The sequence below is a fragment of the Carassius auratus genome, unplaced genomic scaffold (assembly GCF_003368295.1).
Source record: "Carassius auratus strain Wakin unplaced genomic scaffold, ASM336829v1 scaf_tig00214545, whole genome shotgun sequence".
Lineage (NCBI taxonomy): Eukaryota > Metazoa > Chordata > Actinopteri > Cypriniformes > Cyprinidae > Carassius > Carassius auratus.
Genome location: NW_020527700.1, coordinates 14,151 through 33,644, shown reverse-complemented (window position 1 = coordinate 33,644; position 19,494 = coordinate 14,151). Strand labels below are relative to the sequence as shown.

Below are 19,494 nucleotides of genomic sequence, written 5' to 3'. Positions count from 1 at the left end.
ATTATCCAAGATAACCTATATGTGGCACTGGTTGAGCAGTGATGAAAATTCTATTTAACATAGTTGGCTGATTTCTCTATTTTGATCAGTGGGAATCAAGAGACGGTGTGCTTTATAACCCTTGCCAATTTACTTTGAACTTCCCAAGATGCCAGGGATCATTAGTTTGAGGATCCTCAAACACCCTCCTGTTACTAGGTAATTCAAAGCAAGAGGTCTGAAGTCTTAGCTGATAGTTGGGCATTGTAGCCAAGGTGCTGAGGTATTGTTGTTGAGCATGCATATGAAATAGGCACTTCAGAGTGGACAGCGGAGCAAATACTTCACCTGCGTGGCCAGGGCTGTTATTTTCCTCTGATTTCACCTTGCTTGCTACAAAAAAAGCTGTTGAATCACAAGAAACGGTAATGTCTTTCAGTCTGGAAAGGCAACGTTGAAATACAGCGACATTTCTGCTTTTTCTTGGTTTCTGAACACAGGAATAATAGCAAGCATCCACGTTAATTTGATAACTAACATATTAAGAGCAGTTCATTGAGTGTTTAGTGATTGTGGAAGTGTTTTGTTGCGATTGAGGTACAATACTACATTCACCACAAATAAACCTGCACCAGTCTTGGTTGTTAAAGGAAAAGAGCTGGTTATTAGAAGTGACATGATTAATTAAAAAGACATAAATTAAACAATATCCCATCAGATGAAGTGCTTGCATGTAATTAACTGCAGAAGTTAAACTGCATGCTGGTTGCAGTGTATTCTGTTGGCAGGGAAACATGTATAATATTATATTGGAAAGACATACTCTGCTCTGGAACTGTCCAAGACTTTCTGTTCTCTAAAGACTGGAATTACCATCTCAAATATGAGCAGCAAAAAGAACCTTGACTGTTGTATTATCTCACTACATAAACCCTTAAAGGTATATATCACCCCAAAATGAAAATTCTGTCACCATTCACTCCCCCTCCACTGGTTCCTAACCTGCAGGAATCTTGTGAAACTAATTAAGATACTGTAAAGAATGTTTTTAACCAAACAGTTTAACTTCCATAGTATTTTTCTCTCCATGCTATGGAAGTCAATGGCTACCGTCAACTGTTTGGTTACCAATATTCAAAATATCATCTTTTGAGCTCACAGAAAAAAAAAAAAAACTCATACAAGTTGGAAACAACATGAGGATCATCGTGAGTGATTGATAACAGAATTTTCTTTTTGGGGTGAACTATCACTTTTATTAGAATGGCAGTTTTCTCTATTCTTTTCTTTCTTTCTTTCTTTCTTTAGATGCTAGCAGCATTAGCATGCCTAAAATTCACAGTACACAAATACTGGATGAAATAGCTTATATTTTACCAATTGTTAATCAATACATTTTGTATTCAGTTTGCTGTTAGCATTTGCAGAGCTAACATTTTGAATCAAATTATAATCAATACTTTTGCATTTAGCTTGCATTTTGCTAAGCTAATAGCAAGATTAATATGACTAAACTGAGTGCACATATGCTGGGTGAAAGGGTCAATTTTTCTATTAAGTAAAACAATTAAACGCAAATGAAAATAAAAAATATCACTTTTAAATCTTAAATGTTTATGTTTTAATTGAAAAGGAAATTTCTATGACCTTGTCTACCATCTTGCATTATTGTTATTATTGTTACTTTTGTTTTACACTGAGGTCACTGCATTGCATTCTGGGTTTAACTCTATGTGAAATACACATGTGACATGTGGGGAAGTTGTGGCCTAGTGTTAGAAAGGATGACTTCTAACCCTAAGTTTGTGGGTTCGAGTCTCGGACTGGCAATACCACAACTTAGGTGCCCTTGAGCAAGGCACTGAACCCCCAACTGCTCCCCGGGCGCCGCAGCATAAATGGCTGCCCACTGCTCCAGGTGTGTTCACAGTGTGTGTGTGTTCACTGCTCTGTGTGTGTGCACTTTGGATGGGTTAAATGCAGAGCACGAATTCTGAGTATGGGTTACCATACTTTCCTTTATGTCGCATCACTTTCACATTGCCTTACAATTTGCTTGCTTTCATTTTAGAAGAGCATTCACATCAGTAGAGTGCCTGTGAAGCCTTAAGATGCTATGGTATACAAATATGTCTTTTTTTTCTACACAGTAATACATTACAATACACCTTTCCATGATAATTTTGTATTTGCATAGACTTTTTTTTCTTCATGAAAAGCAAAACCACAGAAAGGAAACAGTGTGACATTAATTTGTATCAAGACATTGGGATCATAAAATTGGAATTGAAGGCAGACTAAAAGGGTCTTCAGACAAAGAGATAGAGGTAGTATTCTCAGAGGAAGATTACAAATTACCACCTCTGCCTTCCTGTCCTTTTCCCAGCTGAGGTCCAGTGACTGTCTGGCTGTCCAGCTCGTCTGGAGGACCTTGCTGTTTGTGGTGATTGGTGACGCGGGTACTGACAGCTCCCCATTTTGTGAAAGTGCTCTTGTCACAGCCTGTGTTAATGCTTGGTAAAAATAATTCCCCTTGTGCCACTTCTGAAGGTTTCCAATAAATACAGGGTTTTTGGTGCATGCAATTGCTCCCCACTCCTTGGGCATTCAAAGGGGAAAGGGGTTTGTGGGGAAGCAGTGACACATAAATAGTAGTTGGTGCTTGTTGGCATTTAAGGAGGAGAATGAAGCACAGATAGTGACAAAGCTTATCTGTGGGTGTAGGAGGCAGGCCAGGTAAATCCTTAGATAAAGTAACCTTGTGGAAAGAGTGAATCACTGTTCACCAAAACTCAAATTAAAATATTGTATCTGCCCATGCGGGTGTAGAAAACTCTGCACGCCAACCTACAATTATGATGGCACCCTGTGTGTACACACAATTGATGCCTTCGCTTATCTGCCATATGAATACCCACGTCTTTTTAACAGGTGCAATTGGAGTAATTCTTAACAATTATTGTTTTTTTTTTGTTGTTTTTTTTAACTGTCGCACCAGCTTGACTAATGAAGGCAATTAAGAAACCTATTTTCTTGATGATACAGACATTAAGGGTACCAGTGGGAAGTGGTTTCAAAACAACCAATGTGTTCAGTGCATCTTTTCTGCTGAAACCCCACCTTCTTTCTTTCTTTCTTTCTTTCTTTCTTCTTTCTTTCTTTCTTTCTTTCTTTCTTTCTTTCTTTCTTTCTTTCTTTCTCTCTTTCCCAGTATCCACGTCCTTGGTATGCAGGCCTGTTGCTTTGAAACTTGTCAAGCCTTCAATCTGACAAGGTCTTGGATCAAACCTTTGCTAAGCTTAAACTGAAGGAAATATAACAATATGTCTTCTACGCTTGCAAAAGAAAGTACATTTTTGGAATCCTTCCCAGAAAACTGTCGACTCTCGCTAGACAGTTTTTACAAAATGGGTCTTCTAATTACCCTAAGTACATTTCAAGAGTAAATCTATCTTGTAGTTTATTAAAACATCCCCTGCTTGGTCATTTCGGTGCATTAAGGAAGCAAGTAAATGCTGTTATTCATGCTCTCAAAGTCTGAGCATCTGAAGAGCTCTGACTCAATTATCCATACTCAGAAATGTCTCTTGACTGGTTGAGCACAACTTCTTCATTATTACACATTTGAAAAAGAGTTTCAGTCTTCAAATGATCAAGTTCTGAAACAAATGAGGGCTGATGTAACAGTCCACCAGCTTCTGGGACCTTTCACTGTTGAAAAACTCTGCTTGTCTCTGTTTGTGCTTTCCAGACAGTCTGTCAGTGTGTGGATTAATGGGGGAGATTCTTTTAAAAGGTTAGATGGACACAGCAGTAGGTGGCGACCAGGGACTGTTCTAATGAGTCTATAATTAATCCAGCTAATTTGTTTAAAAACACTGATTCATTCAGGAAGGAAACTAGTGGCCATCTTCATGAGTTAGTCACTGAATCATTTAATGAACTGATTTGTTCAAAACACAGATTCTTCAAGGACTGAAACACCACTAGAGTGTATGTGTTTGCCCAAGAGGGGTGATGGACAGTTGTGGGAACAACTGGGAACACTTTCATTTATGGTTTGGGGTTGCACTTTATTTTAAGGTGTCCTTGTTACAGTGAAATTATACATAGAAGTACTGAGTAATATTCATTATTTACATGTACTTACTATATGGTTCGGGTTAGGATTTGGGCTTAGGGTTACTTGCATGTAATTAAGCATAATAAATTGTTATTATAATAGTAAGTAACACGTAACACATGTAACAAGGACACCTTAAATTAAAGTGCAACCACAAACCCCTATATTAACCCCAAACATAAAGCAAGTACAAGTAGGCTAGTTAATTAATATTACTCAGTGCTTAAATGTATAATTACAATGTAACAAGGACACTGTAAAATAAAGTGTAACCAAAACTATAATAGTATTTAAATAATATTAGTAATAGTAACATTGTTTGGGACTATTTTACTGGCAGAGGAAAACAGACAAGCCGTGTTTGAAATACTAATTAATGTTTACAATTTCAACAAATCTGAAAAAGAAAACCAGAGAACAAATTAAATTAGTTGCAGACAACTAATACCTAACATAAGAAACATGGGTGCAATACAGGATCATTCAGATTTCAGCAATCTGCAGGAGCCCAGGCAAGGACTCTATTAATTTAAGTTGGAAATGTTAAGTGCAGATTTAGCATTTCAGTGCACTGACCATCAGAACTCTGCATCGTCTCTTACGCTTAGAAAATGTCAAGATGTGGTTTAAAGAGTTCAAGGTTATAACATTGTCATATTATCACATTGCTTGAATTCCAGATGAATAACGGCTCTCAGATGCTCTTCAGGTGCCAGGGCTGTCTGCGTGGATATGAAGGCCATGTGGATCAAGGGGTTTGAAGCTAACCAGGCTGCCATGGCCTGGGCGATGGGGGTCATTGTCAAAACAAAGGAGGGCCCAAATTACCCATTTTAAGTCATTTTGAATGCAAAAGATGCAGAGAATTTGGAGAGTTAAGTCAGAACCTGGATGCAATTCAACACTTCCTCTTTTTCATCTCGATGAAAGCCACTTAACCAGATGTCCAACAACATGCTGCCTTTTGCCTGATGCCTTTGTGGAGCTTGCCCATGCCTGCTGGAATAATTGAAAAATTGAGCTCATCTCGCTTAGCGGTTTGTTCCCTGTGAGTATATGAACACTGCAGGAGCCAGAGGGACCGGGAGGTGATAGATGAAGTGGAGCGGTTACACCGAGAATCAACACCTCTCTCCGCAATGCAGACACGCCCCTAACCCCAGCAGAGCTGGAAAAAGGTGCTTTTATTTCAGAATCCATCAGTACTTTTCAGTCTCCCAACTAGATCAGTGAAAGGTTAGAAAAAGTCTTGTAAATCCCATCATCCTCTGCTTTGTGAAGGGACACTGCTGGCATATTCAATAAAGAAATGATAAATACCACATGCTAATTGCACCACTGTGGGGCTTTAAAGAGAAGGAGCTAAATTGGGATGGATGAATCATGCCCTTCTTTATCTATGGGACTATTTTTCTTAGTCCAGTGTTGTTGTGCTGGGTGCCGGGCTCGACATTAATCAAAGCACAAAAAGAGTGTCAGCAGCCTCATGCGGGCTGAAGCGAAAGAGAGAAGCCAGTCAACTCAAATGAATTTCATTCCTGAGGACGTGCTTAATTGCGATATCTGTCAAGTTGCTCTATAGGTCCAAGTTGGGCTGACTGTCAACATACAGACGCCACCAAAACCACAGACTGAAAGTAATAACTGCACGTTTACTGTAGCTGAACCATCATACAGTATGTCTGAAAACTAATGATCCAAACATCTTTGAGCAGGACAAATGGTTTGAAGTAAACTAGTTATAGATCTATTTATTCAATTTACAGTAATGCATATAGCAAAACATCATGCAACGCCATATCTGGTCTGGTCTTTTACGAAAATGAATGCTCTTTCATCTCGGGATCAAAGCTAGGTGTTGTGTCTTTTGAAGTTTGAGAAAAGAGTCAGAGAAGGAAAGTAAGAGAGAAAAGAAGGAAAAAGAAATGTACTTTTATTGATTTTTCATCATCTACTCATTTATGTACCTTTTCCTAACCCCTCTTCCTAGTATTTAGCATGAAGAAAAGCACCACTGAAACCCTTATTTGGAATTTTATAGTGTCAAGCCATTCTCTATGCTTTAGTTTGTTCAGCATGGGTAATTAAGATAGCGTAGGCATTAAGGCAGCGTGTGTAATTCAAGTACTGCAGATACTGAGGGTAAAATGTGTTTGTATTCAGGGCCTCCACTAGGAGCTGCTCCAACGCTTGTGTGATTTTCAGTTCCTGTAGCACACAAGCCATCTTGCAGGGAGGAGGGAGAAAAGACGCACTGAGTGACAACCACATAACAAACCTTCAAATACATCTGCGCTAAATGAATGAGTCAGTCCCTCAGAGATTAGAGAAGAGCACAACTCTATTTGTTTGTGTCTGCTGTTCCTGCACAGATCTCTTTCCTGCATATTGTTTGATTGCTAATTACACTCTGTTGCATGCTGACATTCTGACAATATGACCAATAAAGGTGACAATAGAGCAAAGTATGAATACACTAGACGTCACAAATCTATCTGAATGCTTTGCAACTAACTGTTAATGCCACCGACCTAGTAATGCCATTATAAGGACATGAATGTTTGCATGATCAACCGTTGCTGTTCTAAAAGGTTACTGCACAGAAGGACATTTAAGCCCTAATCATGGCAAAATGTGTTTTTATATTGTACAGTCTGCACTGAGGTCATGCAATCCAGGAATGAGCATTTTCACTCAAAGATAAAGAACACAACATATTTATTGTAGCTTTATAGTTTCACCCCTGTGTGTTTATATATGCATTTTTCAATGTTTCATAAAAAATCTTCTTGCCTCACTAATCTGAGGCTGCACATGCAGATTGGATGGGCAAACTACTTCTGCAGCAGCTTTAGTGCAGTAAAGTGCAGCATATGAAATGAAGCAGCACCATCCACAATGAGTCTGTCTCTCATGGCTGCACGGAGCAACTGCATACGGTCTGGCTGTGCTCAGCATTCTCCTGACACTTCACAGGCATCTGCTGCTAGGCCATGGGGCGTGCGTGGAGACACTCTGCTTTGTGAGGCACAAAGATAAGTTTCAGCCAGTGGCACACATGCATTCTTCCCCGCCGACTCGTCATTCCTGCATTTCAGCTCATTACCTTTATCAGGCCTCTGAGTGCTCAGAAAAATCCTTCTCTCAGCTCCTGTGGGTGAGCAGCGCAGGATTCATGGAGGCATTAAATGCCTGGGCTGCTAATTCCTCCGGCTTTCCACTTATCATCCACGGCCAGAAGATTGAGAAATGCCGATTTGCCATTCTGATTAGATAAGAAGAGGTGCTGGGTGACCTTGGATGTGCTTTGACTCGGTAATAATGGTAATGCTGGGTAGTAACCAACTAAAAGTAGAAAGCTACTAACGTGACTAGAGTTTTCAGCTGTGTCACAGTAACTAGAAACTTTTTTCTAAGTACAGCAGTGACAAAAGTATGTTTTTTAAGTACTTATTTTGACTTTGAAGCCAAACAAGCTGAAAAAAAAGGACTGAACATGCTCTCTCTCCTTAACTGTGCTCCGATTCATGTTAGAGAATTGATTCGTTAGGACTGTTCATGCAAATCAAGTGGTTTAAAAAAATAAATAATAATAATTATGATATTTATGAGATTTACCACTACAATGAAGTTGTATGTGAGCTCTTGTTTGTAAAATGTTTCGTTATGCTGCTGTTCATCATAGTGTTTTCAACTCACATTGTATAAATTATGGTGTCAGTTACACTAAAAATAATTTCACCTACTACAACTTACAAACTTAATCTATGTTGCTGCCTTAAATTTGAAGTATAATCAAATTGGCTGCATATCCCATTTCAACTTAAATTATATTATTATGACTTAAAAGACTGATTTATCATTTTATCATGATTTATCATTTTATACAATGTATATGTGCAAGCCATTAACATATAATCTTAAAACTACATTTTAAAAACAAGCTTCTGTTTGAAAGTAGTTTCAATGATGGGCAAAGGACAACCCACAGGTGGTCTGTGGACTTCTGTATAAGGAGAATGCAGTTTACACCAGATCCTCCATGTGGTTTATGGAGTCTGCTTTGAGTAAATTAGCAGCTGAATGTATTACAGACTGCATGGATGAGGCATCAGAATGGTTGAGAATGCCCTCTGCTTTATAATTATGTTTTAGAAAGCACACAGTGTCTTGCTGTAGGGAGAAGAGTCTATCTCTGAATGAACTGCTTACATGAAGCACGGCTTGAATATTAACCAGCAAAAACTGGCATATTGAAATTGAATCTGTAATATGTAGAGCTGAAATATTCCAAGGGAATGAAGAGGAAACTCAGTTCCAAGATAACTAAAATCGAATTTAGTTGTATTTAAAGGGAATTTTCATCAGAATGAAATCAAAAGTGACAAAACAGAGATGCACGTCAGTTCTTCTTAAAGTGAGCTCAAATGAAATACGTGCAGGAAATTTGTCAAATATTTGACACCTGTTTTGTTACATGCCCCCTGTGTCTGTCAAATTAGAAATATATAAAATAGAAAATCAATATTTCACCCTTTTGAGCAGAAAATGGTTTCGACCAAAGCCATAGCTAATAGCATTTAACAGACTGATTGCTCATTATGCACATGAACACTGCAATAAAAGTCTATATATATGTATATGTGTGTGTGAATCTCTCATGGTCAGTCGTGCACAGTTTGCTTGCTATAAAGGAGGTGACACATCTTACCCCAGTCTCCCCTACTTTTTGCATATAACCATTAGTAGAGTACAAAGTCTGAATAAAATGAAGACAATTATTTATTTTTTTAGATACTGCTGTTCGATGCTGCTCTTGGAATAAAATGCAGTGCATCAGATTGAGCCGAATCAATCCCTGCTCACCCACAGAGAAACAAACTTTTCACTCGCAGAATAATTGGGAAAGTTGTGTCTCCATGGAGAACAAATCAAATGTTTTTTTTCAAATTAAACTATTCTTGAAAAAAAAGTATAATAAAACATTCAGTGGATAACTTAAGAGATAAAGTGGAAGGTTTTTTTTTTTTATCTAATTTGACCATAAAAATATAATTTCTGCTATTTGTGGCAGTGTGACTTGACCACTGTGAGTTGTGACCGCTGTGAAGACAGGCAATTAAAGATATAAACGTGCACACACAATCCCGGGTGAGGCTATTTTGAGCACAACTGATGTAAATTAAACTAGATTTCCTGACAAAACATAATAAAAGCAATGCGGCCTTAAAGAACTCCAACAGTATAATCATGGCAGTCCATTTGCATCAGATTTTCTCTCACAAGCAGAGATTAATGTTCCACCACCAGGTGAACAGATTAATTGATTCCGTACCATTTCCCTTCACCAAAACCTTTTCACTGGGTGACATTTATACAAGCAACAGAATACATGAGTGCAATCTGACCTTATAAAACCCTGGGAGAAAAGGCAAAAAAATTAGTTGTGGTTGTTGTGAAAGCGATATGTACTCAGGGTTGACAGAGGGGCATCTGCTATTATACACCACAATTACTGAAATCCCAAAGCTCCAATGAGAAGATCCATAAATGGACTGTGTGTGTATGTGTGGACAAAGACACAGAGAGGGACCTGTATGATTGCAAATGCTCCAGTGCTGAGGCTCAGCCAATTATGAGCTCTCAATGGCTTAGGTCTGCTATCAATGGCCAGTCATATGCAGTTACTTCTGCCAGTAACCAGCATGAAACACATCAACGACACCATCATCCTGTGTAATACTGACAAATAAAAGACAACAATATTTACTCAGCATGCTACTTAATAAAACGCTGTATAACAAAGTGAGAGCGTAATTCTTCAAAGCACCTCGACAAATAATCAATTCTGCTCCAGTCAACTCATTGCGGTTCAATGCAATTTGAGTTGTTATAACAGGATCCAGCCGATAGCTTCCTCCGTCCCCGCGGCATTGGAGAACGCCAATTCCAATCATCACTGAGATGCTGTATAGTGGAATCTCCTAATAATGCTGCTCTATTGAAACTGGCAGGGCAAACGAAAACTCAGCACGAGCTGAATTATTTGCAAACTTAAAAGCTATATTTGCGCAAAATGCAGAGTTGCATAAACATAAACCCTTGCAGGATGACTGGATAAGAGGTAGAGCTCTTCCATTTTCACATAAATGTACAGTACTGGCCTCATAGCTGACCTGTTTACTAGGACAAAATAAACTGAATCACCACAGCATTTTTAAGCATTAATATTGTGCCCATTTTAAATAGATATATACAATACGCAGTCTCTTTTTCCAGTGAGACCTTTCCAATTAGAAATTTCTGATTTAGCAAAACCTAAAATGAATCTTTTTGAAAATAAAAAGTCAGTGACAAGCACAGGCCATGAATGGAAATAGGCTCTGAAACTGCAGTTGTGCTTTCTTTTTCTTTTTACACTAAATGGTCAGTGAAAGGTGTTTAGAAAATATCCATTTCAATGCAAATCGAGTCAAACTCAAGCTGTCATCCGATAGCAGCTAGCAAATGTACGTTGATGAAGACAAATATCCCATTAATTATAGAAACATGTTTGTTTACGGGTTTAATGAGCTTTTTTCGAATGCTCTAAAAAAAAAAAAAAAAAAAAAAAAAACATGTCTTGTTATAGAAAGAGTTCAAAAGTTGGATATTACGGAATGCTATTTGGGGAGAAAATGTAGTTACACAGTTTCATACAAAATATTGAACCCAGATAAGTATGCACAAGGAAAGTAGGTGGAGCTGACTTTATTGTCTGCAGTGCAAATGCTTTATCATATTTCAGCTTGAATGGATGTTTAGTGAACAGTATTACACCTGCTGCTATTCTGCTGTAGGTGTACTATAGGTGTATTATATAACAAACACCGTTACCTTCATCAAAGTCTAATTAACGTTCTCTCGCTTCGTCTAAAATCAAAGCAAATGTTTGCCATCTGGGAAAGTGCAGTTTGTGAGCAGGTTGGTGCAGTTAGAGCACAGCACAACAGAACTAATAAGAGGAATATGGGGTTTGTTTCACAGATCCTAGATCATTATGAATGTCGTAGAAAAGAGCTGTTGTTCCTCCGACCCCCCGAGAGACTGTCGCCATGGCAGAAATCTCTGCATCCCGCTAACGAGAGATGAGAAGAAAGTCGAGCCAAAAAGACTTCAAAGACATAAATAAGGCTCACAGTGACTTACATGCTGTTAGCAGCCTTATTACTCATTGTGACACACATCTAGCGAGATGTTTTAGTTTAGACACCAGCTGGGATTTGTTTGTCTTTTATTAAATAGAAATAATGGATACCGCACACAAACTCTGCTTTAGACTTTACACAAGTCTGCTGTACTTTGCTAACAGTGTGCACGTTCTCGACTTGCTGTTGACTGGCTTGATCAGCAATTGAATTAAGATCAATTCCAGTCAACAAAGAAGAGGAATGAAACTAAACATGCAAATCACATTGCGAGCAGAAGTGTTTTTCATCGTTAGCTTTTATCTACGTCTAATATACTAGTTTGCATCTTAATGTATAGCCATCTGTTTCGCTGTAGTGGCATTTATAAATGGAGGTGTAATTTATTCTAAATGGCATGGGAAGGGTCATTATTTTTGCATACATATAATCACCAGATGCTACAGTAAAGTATTCTATCACTTAAAACTGTCTAAATGTCTTTGCATTAATAGCATTTTTCAATTACTTCTGAAATTTTTAGTGGATGTACAGTATGATGAAATTTGACCTCAGGTTCACATAGTTATCATTTCAGAGTAACTACATGCAGTTACACAGTGTAATTCATTATATTAACCATGAACATGATCCATTAATGCTTGATGCATTTTTCTTTAAACAAAGAACAGTTGTGTTGATATTTTTGTTATTCCATTAAATTTTTAAGCGTGACATTGTGTTGGAGCCAAGGCTCAGTACATCCAATCAATTTGGAGTCTGGAGTCAACTGCTTTCTGCATATTGGATTTGGATATCAGGCACATGCTTATGACGGCTGGAGTCTGATTAATCAGAGATGAATCACACTGTGATTTATCTCTGAATTAGATTTTTCCATGGGTCAGAAATGATGTCATAACACACAGGGATAAATCAGTCCAGTCCAGTCCTATAAATGCCTGTATCGAGACAAAACCCCATATGGGCTTTAATGGATTATTCCTCCATCTCTATCATTGTAAATCTCTTGCAATTTCAGGAATCAGTCCCCTTCTCACCTGTGGACCCAGACTGCAGTGAGTAGAGGGCCAATGCTATTAAGACACACTATTGTTGCTGTGAATGACTTTCCCCTTTCCAACTACCTTCAATGGATCCATTTAGAGTCTGTAAAGGTGAGCTCTCCCTCTATATGAGATTGCAATAGACCTGATGTCCTATAGTCTGGGGTAGTTCACACAAAATTACAATTCTGACATTATTTACTCACCCTTATGCCATTCCATATCTATATGGTGTTACTTCAGTGTGAATTTGTGAGGAATCTGCAAGCTCTTTTCATATTCTTGTGTCACACACTGATGTTAGCTTAGCAGAAAACTGATAGAAACTTCCAATAGATTTCACAAATTTTCTAGAAAGAAAATTTGAAGTTAATAATATTATACATGTTTACCATGATTTACAGAAGGCACCCACCAAAATGTCATTTAATTGCTTATAAACCAAAAAGCTCCCTAAATACTAGTTAACAGTAATTTTTTAATATTTTACAATCTTTGCCTATTTGTCAGCAAGAAGTTATAATTAAAATATAATAAAAATCTAGTATGATCACTTTTTCTTTTATTTATTTTAATAAGTACAGGTCAGAATAAGCGTTGTTTCATATTTACATAAATATATGCTGAATGGCGATGGAACATCACTTTAACCATATTACAAAATTGTACTTTCACAAAAGTTATCTGAAACATTAAAGTAGACACTTGGATTTAATATTCTTTCTGTACAGTGTGTAATATCAATTATGTAAATTGAATCTGAATCAAGATATATAAAATCGAATAATCAATAATCAGTTCTTAAAATATATAATCATATATGATTGTTCACATTGTTATTATTTTAAATATTCCAGAAGGGTTATATGTTAAGTCAAATGTGACATTATTATAAATTAATACATTTTACAATTACATTTTATGTGCTTTTGTAATAACCAGGACTTTTAACTATTTCCCTCTAAGTATCCAAATTCAGTTTCTGTGTTTCATGGAACAGCGAAATGATTTGGAATGACATGAGAGTGAGTAACAGATGACAGAACTTTCTTTTTTTTTTTTGGTGCAGTATCACTTTAAATCGCAGTGATTTGTGCTGAGAGCTACTCCATCGCATCAGCTCAAGAAAATGTCAAAAAGTATTAAAATGTGTTTTTTAATCCAGATATAGTGTAACTTTACAGCTCTGCTGTAGCCTAGCAAAGCTACAGGACATGATGAAATCGCCTTGAGCCACGAAGCGCTCTCTTCTCTCCCAGATCTGGTTCTGTCTCTCTGAAACGGAGATGATTCCACGTGACATCTGTGCTCCTCTCTGCCTGTACCTTGAGATTCATCCTATCTGAGCAGAGGGTGACTTTGAGCCTTGGCTGTGTGACAACACTTGTGCTGAGCTCCTGCACAGGCAATCATAAACCAGGCATCATATAGAGGAAAGAAAAAAGAAAAAAAAAGCTACAACTCAAGGTCAGCATCTGCAGAGTGTGTCGCTGAGATTGCCACTGGGCGGCGAGGTCAGGGTGCAGGCATACCTTAGAGAGATGTTCTTTCTGTAGGCTGCCTCGGTCGAAGTTCAGCTGAATAAAAGCACAATGCAGAAGGCAGAAGTGTGACAGAGCTGGAGAATGCCAAAGATAATAAGGAGATGCGAAACTGTGAGCCTCGATTGGATTTCGTGAACTCGCTGTAAAGCAAAAGTAAACTTTAAAGGCCAGTAAATGATCCTGGAGTGTTTTAGAAACCATCTCAATGTACCGTAATTGGAAATTAAATGAGATTACTAATGTATATTTGGAAGCAAATTCAACATTCTTTGTGTGCAGAATTCTATATGATCACGTGGTATCTGATACAATCACTGATCTAAAAACATGCCAAGGATACTGAAATGTGTAGTATTTTTATATAATATTTGAGCAACATTTAATATAACTCATTCTTTGAAGGGTTGTGAGAAAAACCTGCATGGACGACGGTGGATCTCAAATATTAATGCCACAAGTATTCTGCAGGATAAACGTACCACATTTTCCTGATGAGATTCTGCCAGTTTTTAAATCAATTCAGATCCCGCTGCGGTGTATATCATTGTCGACAGCAAAATATATGTCTTTCAGAAGTTTGACTTAACCTTTAAAAGATGAATACGATTTTCATGTCATGTAACACAGGAAATAACACCACCAAAACCAAGCATTACTTTGAACATTAATTTCTTTTCTTTTTTATTAAGACAAGAACTCTCCATTTTTTTATTTATTTTTTTTGTAAAAATGTCTAATATGAACAAATACAAAATGTGTATGGGAATGTGGATATCGTTTTTTCTTCATTAATACACAGTAACATTGCCCAAGTACAGCAGAAAGACAAAAAAATAACCAACCTAAAAACAATAAATGATAAACGTTCAAAACTTTCCAAACTATCTGGAACCAGAATGAGAAACATGTCGACTTTGATTTCAGAATGTTACTTCTTTGCCCCCAACTCACTCTCACGGCAATTCTGAACTATTTGACTTTTTAGCCGAATTGGGGGTGAATTTGTATAATTTAATTTGTACATTTCCCACTGATGGTTAGATTTACAAGTGAACCTTCATGCTTAGTTTTTTATTTGTTTCTAAAAGCCATAAAATGATTAAATTTTATCATGAGAGCAGTTGGTTTGTCCTTTCCTGTCCTCTCTGTGTGAAGTAGGTCTAAAAAAAGATAATACTCAACATAGTGTGTACATTACATACACATTTTACAATGCACCAAATAAACAACAACAACAACAACAACAACAACAACAACAGAAAATACATAACAGATAGTTCTAACGTAAAATTCACCATTAGATTTGAGATCCAGCTTGATCCGGTTTGCATGTAATTTCCACTTTCTTAATCGGGGGCCGTAACTTTGCATTCTACCTGAGATGCAAACATACCATTTATTGTCCGTGAACCTGAGACAGGGCTTAAATGAAACTGTCAAGTTCAAATAAAAGAAATCAAGTTCCATCAGCATCGAACAAGGGGCACTGTTAAAGCAACAAAATCAAACACGACAACAGAAATGACAAAACCGAAACCGTACCCAGTTCACATCTCAAAACAAGCAGTTATATTTGGACACTTTCAATTAGACCTTTTCCAAACTTGCTGTACAAGAGGACAAAACAGATCACTGGCGTGACCGTGTGTTCCCATCGAAGTCCTCAGATGCCTACTAGAGTGGATTAAACCACATTAATCACATTAAAACAGGTCTAACATAACAAGCTGAACAAAGTGTACATCGGCCCAGTCTAAATACCACAAATTAGTATACTGATGTCATGTCTCTCACATATGCAAAAGTGAAGAAGGGATATCTGAAATCCTGTTCAGAAGCTGCCAGACCAAAGCTAAATGATGCTCACTAGTTAAGCACAAGCCACACAACTGTATATCTCAACTGCAACGGCAACCATCAAGCTGCAAGACATTCCCTCGGATTTATATTCTACGTCAAAAGTCCAAAAGCGTCCAAAGTGTTTCTCATGGTTAATGCACATACCCTAAAACGTCTCAGTAGATGCTTGTGTTTTTTTTTTTTTTTAAAGAAAAGAAATATAAAGAAGAGTGTGTTTTCCCCCCTCAGCCTCACAGTTTTATTTACACACTGAGGTTGAGTTCAGCAGGGCCTAAACTATGGCATTTAAGTTCACTTACACTACAGAGAGAGTCATGAGGAAATGAGAAGAAATACTTCTTTTTAGGAAAAGTACTTTAGTAATCTAAGCCGCCTTACATTGTGTACGCTGCGTTTGAAGCTAGGCTCTGGTGAAATGTCTAATGCGCTCACAGGAGAGAAGAGAGTATGAGTTTTTTGGTTAGCGTCATGTGTTGACAACGACTGTAAATAAAGGGGAAAATCCACAAATGTGGCTAATTAAATTGCAGGTGGTTGTCCTAAAATATTTGGAATGTTATTAAAAGCTCTTTCGACTTCTTTTTTTCAAACTGTATTGGTAATAAGACTGTTTCGGTCTCCATTCAAACTAACCTCATTTGAAGCCCAGGAATATTATGCATAAAGAGGAACCCGGAGGAGCAACTTACAGCAATTATAAACAATAAAACACACACAGTGTACACTTCAAGAGGAAATTATGTCGCCGTGGTGCTTTTTCGCACCAACGAGTCTGGGATATTTGGGCAGTTTACATTTAAATACTAATAGCACTAGGAAAAGCTAGTTGCGATTACCACTATTCCCTCTGAGGAAGAACAAACAGGCAATTAACTTGACAGGCAATCATATACCATTACACACCTGTTGGACTGCTTAACATCAATGTCACATCCTCACTGTCTCGCCCTACAAACAAGATACACAAATGCAGATGTTTTTTGGCCGTTAAAATGCATTTTAAGGTAGTAAAGTTATTGTAATCAAATCATTTCCAAATCTTTTCTCTCTGTTCATCTACAAACATGATGGTTGTGGCGCTTCCTCCCTTCAACCTAACAAAACAGGCTCTAAAACTCCAAAAATTCTTGCTTTGACACTATTTTAGGTAGTTATTTACGTGTGCTAGAGGGTCATCTTCACCAGCCCTGCGTGGGAAACTACAGCATTAGACAAAAAAAAATTTAAACATAAGCCATAGCATTTAGACCTTTTTCAGTGACGGCGACTGTTTCGTCATTATGGCATGTGCGAAAACATTTCTGGATGGAAATGCTGAGGAAACCTAAGACATCGTTATACCAAAACAATAAATACCTGCAAGGGCTTTCGGTTGTGTGTAGCAGAGCAGAACGAGATGAGAAGCCTCCGAAGGTGCAGTGTAGCAGGAAGTGTTTGTCTGCACCTATGCTCTTTCCAAGCAGTAGCAATTCTTCAAATGTACTGGCACATTCAGTATAAAAAAAAAAAAAAAAAAATGATTTAAACCGAAGATATAATCATTCTGCAGCGATGCAGATGCAGCCTGTCAGAATGAAAACAGGTGCAATGTTCAAGATCAATTCTCCGCCGGTCACATCAACTTATTGAGGGACTGGAAGGAAGGAAGCTGCTTGTACTTCCCTTCATGATGCTGCTGACTTGAGTAAATCAAAATGCTGTCATGTGACTAGGCCTGCTGAGTACAGAGGATATGATGTTTTGATGGAGATGCCCACAGTATGTGGGAATGTATTGAGGTGTGCGCTCATGTACCTTCATAGGAAAGCTGATAAAGTCGATAATCAGAGATGGTGGTGTATGTGTGTTTTCAGGGAGGGGGGTTTGGGTGTGACACGATGGATGGCTTTTAAAGCATGACTAAGAAAAGAAATTCAGAACAAGGCACAGAATTTTCTGCAAATGGTCAAGAAATGAACGAAAAAATACCAGCAGTTGGGGAGGTGCTGTGTGTTGATGCTTTCTACACTCATATCTGGCAACGTCTGGTATCCTGCCCACCCCAAACCCCACCCCCGACCCTGATCCCGCTGTTTAACACAAATACCTACATCTTCTCAGCTGCCCATATAGCATTCTACTTCATTCAATCCCCAGGAAAGAAAATCAAACAAATAAACAAAAACTCTTCCCACAGTTTCCCCATGCCCCGCCCCATCCCGCCCCAAAACAAAACTAAATAGTAAGAACAACAGAGGCCTCGGGACTCAGATATAGTACTCTTTCTTCTCGTCCGAGTTGTTGTGGCCCCCTTCGGCGTTGATGATGGCTGTGTCGGCGTCCGCTGCATCATCTGCCCCCTTGGCTTCGTGTGTGAAGTAGGTGCCTGTATGGGTTTCAAAGAAAACCGTGTTGATAAAAGCAATATCTCCAGCACCCCGGGGGCCTCTGATTGATGCAATAGCGGGGTTTTAAAAGAGATTAAAGACCATCTGGAGAAGCTTCTCTAATTTAGAGTGAGGGTCAATTCCAGGGACTTTACTTGACCATAAATAAGGCATTCATTTAACCATGCTGCACTTGGTTGTCTTTCATGTGTGAGAACAACAGGCAATACGTCCCCAAATATGATAATAATAATCTGACCCTCTAGATCGAGCGCTATTAGAAAAGAGACGAAAACTGAGTCTGACACACACTTAGAAAGATAAACCCGTTTGTGGCTAATAATTCAGGAAATTTCTATAAAATCCTCTCCAGGTTTGGGTTCAGTTTGACTTTGCACTTTAGAATTAACCTTGGAAAGTGTTACAAGGTGGTGGGAATAAGCGAACCACTTCAAACTTCATTTCCGAGTGGGATTATTCCCATCCTCTCAGTCTGTCGGGTGATAATGAAGGCAGTAGCCCTGATGAAAAGCGGAGATGCTGTGCCCACTTTATATTACAGAACACAACAGCACGGTGCACTCAGAGGGATAGCGGCCTTAATGTGGTCATAGCCACGGGCCAATTCAAAGCACCTGCAGAGCTTCAACTATCTCGAATCTTATTCCAAATAATTAGAAAGTCTACTGACCTTGGCAATGTGCTGCAAGAAAGGCTGCGGGCTGAATTACCTTTGTGTCTTGCAAAGTATCGTCCCAAAACAATGAGAAGACACAACATGGCGAAGACCACGACGGCCACCACTCCTCCGATAACCGCATGGTCCAATCTCTGTGCTTCTGGTTCTGCTTGTTGATCTGACCGAAAAGAGTCGAGAGATGATGTGTTACTTGCAACAGAATCAACAAACAGTAGATATAACACTGCATATGAAGTCTGTTTATGCTGTATAATGCATTATTAATGTGCACAAGTTTGGGGTCGGTAGGATGTTTCCATGTTTTCGAAAGAAGTATCTTATGCTCACCAAGGCTGCATTTATTTGATCAAAAATAAAGTAAAAATAGTAATATTATGACATATTATATAAAAATGTACAAAAACAGTTTTTGTACTCTTTTAATATATTGAAATGTATTGTATTTCCGTGATGGCACAGCTGAATTTTCAGCAGTCATTTCTCCAGTTGTAATAATTTTTTTTCCAGGATTCTTTGATGAATAGACAGTTCAAAAGGACAGCATTTCTTTTTTTTTTTTTTTTTCTTTTTTTTTTAAAGAAATCTCTTGTAACATATGCATAATATACAGTAAACGCTCTTACTGTCTCTTTTTATCAGTTTAATACATCCTTGTTGAATAAAGTATCAAATCCTTTTAAAAAGCTTAC

General features: G+C 38.1%; 1 long non-coding RNA gene across 1 annotated transcript; it reads right to left on the bottom strand.

Moving 5' to 3' along the window:
* Positions 1–14,535: 14,535 nt before the first annotated feature.
* LOC113092284 (uncharacterized) lies at positions 14,536–19,120 on the bottom strand. Its single transcript, XR_003287540.1, has 2 exons — positions 18,837–19,120; positions 14,536–18,104 (listed from the first exon to the last, which is right to left on the bottom strand). It is a non-coding gene; the product is annotated as an uncharacterized LOC113092284 (long non-coding RNA).
* Positions 19,121–19,494: the final 374 nt, after the last annotated feature.